Source organism: Neofelis nebulosa, chromosome 3 (genome assembly GCF_028018385.1).
Source record: "Neofelis nebulosa isolate mNeoNeb1 chromosome 3, mNeoNeb1.pri, whole genome shotgun sequence".
Taxonomy (NCBI): domain Eukaryota; kingdom Metazoa; phylum Chordata; class Mammalia; order Carnivora; family Felidae; genus Neofelis; species Neofelis nebulosa.
In genome coordinates this window covers 190,414,929-190,420,094 of record NC_080784.1, presented here as the reverse complement: position 1 = coordinate 190,420,094, position 5,166 = coordinate 190,414,929, and positions in this window count along the sequence as shown.

Below are 5,166 nucleotides of genomic sequence, written 5' to 3'. Positions count from 1 at the left end.
CAAAGTCCGGTGAAAAAGGTAAATCACAAGGTTCACATGTGGCAGTTGCGTGCCAAACACTGTGCCAGCCCTACCCCCTTTATAACCTCCTATGAGGTAGAGACTCATACCCTCCATGTCACAGATTAAAATATTCTGAGGTCAAAGAGGTGAAGTCATGTTGTCTAAATCAATTAAAGTATGAGAAACAGCCAGGAATAAATATAATTCCAGTCAGCTTATACTCAGTGTTTCCATCATACCTAACACTCAGCAAGTTGCCTGATGCATAACCCATAGTAAGCACTCAATTAAGATGTGCTAAATTGAACTGGAGGGAATTGATGGTATAACTGAGATCAGGAAAGCATCTCCAACAACTTTGGCCATGAGTTGTTGAAACGCTGCCAGATTTTCACCAACTATTGAATTAGGTCAGAGCCAATTATGTCCGTATCTATAAAATGGCCTTTTTTGAGAACAAAAATCTTTTCCCTTCTTTGTTACTTCCATTATCACAAAATATGCTAGATTTCCTCCGTGTCATATAAAGCGGGTCTAATATTTGGATAATTTCAAGAGATGCTGAACTTTTGTAAAACAATCCACATAATCACTTCATGTCTTGTACGATGTTGTGCTAAGAAATAAGACTGACAATCAATATCTAGTATATTTGATTTCATAAATATAAAAATGCTGTTTATGTGCTCCTAAGAGAATACTTATACTTGGAAATAGGAGACTCAGTCCCTATACTTACAGAGCTTATAAGTCCACTGGGAGACAAAACATAAATTCATGGGAAGGTAAATAAAATTGAAACAGCCATTTGAGATTTTTCTCTCCAATAGATTTCATTCAACTAATATTTATCGAATGCCTTCTATGTGCCAGAACTTGGACAAAGCATTGCTAATAAAAAATATTAGTTGGGATCATCTCTCAAGAACCCCACAGGCTAGTGAGGGAGAAAATTTGCTAACACACAGTTATAAAACAACATTAGTGATTTAGAGAAAGCATATGACTCTAAAGAATGCAGAAGAGGAAAGATTTGAATCAGCTGATAGCAAGCCTGAAGGTTTTATCAAGGAAGACTTCCTAAAGGAGACGAGGCCCACAATAGTTCTTGAGCAGTGGATAAGAGTTTTCCAGAAGGAAGAACATTATATGCCAGTCAATGCAGGTATAAAGATAATAGATAACAGAAGAGTATGGCAGATTGTGGTAAGAAAGTATTATTCGCAAAATTACTCATATTTGATCAGGAGGATGCATAAATACTACCTAAAATTTTTCAATTTTGGATTTTTTTCAAGTCTACTTAAATATCAATAAATACTGTGATGAGTTCAAGGCCATCTCAAGCAGAATGTTAACATCCCAACCAAATATATTGCAAATTTCCCTTCTTCACTGTAGGAGAACTTATTAAAAGCAATGTATTCAAACTACATAAGCTAAAACATGCCTCCTGTTTAGGTTAGCATATCTAATATATGAGGGCCATTATTAACATTTTATAAACCATCTATTATGTAATCTGAGTGTTCAGTAGTGTTCAAGAGCATACCAATTTCTTGCAAACTAACTGTAATTGCTGCAGAGGCATCATGGGACATTTGATTAATACAAAGCTAAGAAGTAAAAATCATTCCTTTTAAGTAAACAATTATAAAAATGTATAAATTGATCAGCCTGGATATATTACAGAAATTTCTGAATCTGAGTAAGTCATAGAATCTCAGGAATACTGCTGTGAAGTATTCTTTTGATGTACTGCCTGTAAGAGATAAAATAGAATCAAAGTTAAGGAATCACAGACAATAATATTTGTGACTAGAGAATTCTGATTATAAGAATTCCAGGAATTAAACAGTGACACTATCCACCTTCGTGCAAAAATCAACTAGAAAACTGAGCGATGGCATTCATTTTGTCAATTTATAAGGTCAAGGGGGGCTTTAGGTATTAAATCTCTTGAAGTGAAAACAAGGAATAATTTCACCTTCAATCCTAAACAAATTTAACTGGAACCTGATAGAACATACCACATGAATGATTTTCCACAAAAATGTGATGTCCTTAAAGAATAACCACCTTCTACCTTCCTCTTCCAACATAATCATTGTTGTCATTGAACTTGGTCACTCCTACTTCCAATTACCTTTTGCAAATGAATTTTAGCAGAATCTCCCTACTCCATCTTCAGCAGTGTCCTTACTTATCCTTATTTCTTTCATTGCTTTTTGAAAAGAGGCTTTTTTTTTTTCTGAGCTGCCCCTTGCCCACCACTTCTGGAAGAGCTCAGTTGCTCAGACACCAAAATGGCTAGTTCAGAAAACTAAGACTTGTCTCCTCAAAGTCAAACCTGAATCAGGCACTATAATTAAACTGGGTTAACTCTTGACATGTTCCATGGGCCACTCTCCTGTTGACTTCCCTGTTTCCTCAGTTCCTCATAATCTGGCCTGGCTCCTCTGTAAAGCTGTATCCTGTTCCTCCTTGGTAGACAGAGGCTCTCAGTTTGATTCCCTAACACATACTTTGACTGTAGTCTTACTGCTTCTGGCTCCTTCAGCTAAAACCAATATTTAGGCAGGCTTTTCTCTTCCTGAACTCAGTAGTTCATGGTTTTGACTTCACAAGTTCTGCCCATTGCCATCTTAGAGCAATTTCCTTTAGTGCTCATTTCCCACAAGATGCTTTTTTAAAGTGATTTTTGATTTTCCATTCCTTCCTTTTTTTCTCTCTCTTTCCCTGCTCTCTCTCTCTCTCTCTCTCTCTCTCCTGAACACACAAACATATGCACATTTACCACACTATTAAATATCTATTTATATTGTCTTTAGGAATTTCATATGTAATTACATAGTTTGTATCTCATAACACTATATAAAATCTATACACAAGGAATCTTCCTATTTCCTTTTCCTAGACATTGGAGGCTATTATTGACTGAGTAAAATCTGGGGGCTCATTCACCCATTTATTTATTCAACAGATATTTATTGAGTGCCTGATATGTCCTGAGCCTTCTATTAAGTACTACACTCAACGTTCGATTTAGCCACACGATCTATTTCTGTTTCACCTTTTCTGCCATGCACATACCTCTTTCATGGAATACCCTCTATCTTGTTTTCCTAGAAATCTCTATTCATCCTTCATGATTCAACATAAATATCAGGTTTTCCATGAAATATTCTCTAGCCTTTAGAAGATAACCAGTTTCTTCTCCTTAATATCACCCCCAGAATATGGCACTTACCACATTTCATAGTAATTACTTGCTCACCTATCTGTCTTCTCCCAATGAGACTCACTCAGTGAGATGAGATGTGATTTCTACCTCCCTAGTACTTTTAACAATGCACTGCACATAGTAGGTCCTCAACCAACAGTAAGTATGATAATAACCTTGAGGATCTGCATGTATAGGATTTAGTATAAAATCAACATCCTGCAGTTTAGCATTGCTATCCATAAGCAAGCCCAAACCAGATCCCTGATTCCAGGGATCTCTCAACATTTTAAAAGCGATATAGCATTAGTCCAGACCAGTTTAAAGAAGAACAGAATCATAAATAATACATTTGATTGTCCCATCTCCTAAAATGCAACATACTGTAAAACCCATTGGGGACTTATATGATGTCCTCTGTTGCCACAAGACATAGTAGATATTATAAGTTAATTAAGATGGTATACTCTAAGGAGCTGAATCCAAGGATTCTGATTGTTTATTGTTAGCGCTATTTACCTAGTCCCAGTTAATTACCTACAACCATTCAACTTTACCACTTTTATGGTAATGACCCCTATTCTGTAACTCCAGCTCAGAAGTCCGTGCACTCCAAGTTTCTTCTCCATCTCTGTACAAGTCATCTCCATTGGGATGTCTCAGAGACACCTCAACCATGACAGGTCCAAAAGGGACCTGTTTTACCCTTAAGTCTCCCCATCACTATGATGGCTCCATCCACTATCTCACATCAGAAACCCAGGCACAGTAACCTTGATGTGATCTTGACTCTGCCTTTCTTCCTTCCACTTTCGTCCAACCCTTAATAAGCCCCGCTGAGTCTTCACCCAAAATAAATCAAACCCTTGTATCCATCCCCTGTAATGAATTGCATTAGTAACGATTCCTATTACTTCTTCTCTTTAGTACTGAAACAACTTCCTATCTACCCTCCTGTTTTCTTCTCTTAGTCCTTCCAATCTGACGGGATTTCTTGAAATATATATTGCATCATCCTACTCCTTAAAAGAATTCAGTGCTTTTTTCATTTTATTTAGAATAGAATTCCAACTCCTTTTATGGCTTATCAAGTACTGACAAGCCCTCCTTTCTAGTTCCTACGATGTGCCAGACTCCGTGATCTTTGAGCTCCCGTAGCGGAAGTTCTTTACCTGCTCAGAGCCTTTGCGCATGTTTCTTCCTGAAATGCTCTTCACTCTTACTCTTTCCATTGCTGGTTTCTTCTCAGAATTGTGTTCTCTGTTCAAATAATATTTCAAATAATATCTCCTCAGAGAGAACCTCTCTAACCATGCTATTTAAATAGCCATTCCCTCAACCTTGCAGAAACACAGAATTCTTCAGTTTTTATCTTATTTGATTCTTAACTGTTAACACAATAATACTTCTCTTTTGGGGGGTCATACTTACCTTCCTCCCTAAAATATAAACTTAAAAAAAATTTTTTTAGTGCTTATTTATTATTGAGACCCAGAGAGAGACCGAGCATGAGCATGGGAGGGGCAGAGAAAGGAGGAGACACAGAATCTAAAGCAGGCTCCAGGCTCTGGGCTCTGGGCCGTCAGCACAGAGCCCTACGCGGGGCTCAAACTCACAAACTGCGAGATCGTGACCCGAGCCGATATCCAACGCTTAACCGACTGAGCCACCCAGGCGCCCCTAAAATATAAACTTTTTTAAAGTAAAGGCTCTTGATTCTCTTGCCTGCCACTGTATCCCTAGGAACCAGTATGGAGCAAAACACTTAAAATATTATGTGTTAAACAGCAAATACATTAATAATTAAAAATAGATAAACTCAATGGGCCCTAACCGAGCATCCACACTCTCGGCACAGAGGTATATCCCCACATTCATACCCCACTGATATTCACGATTGCACTGTAAGGTACATAGTCTTATTCTTATTTAACCAACAA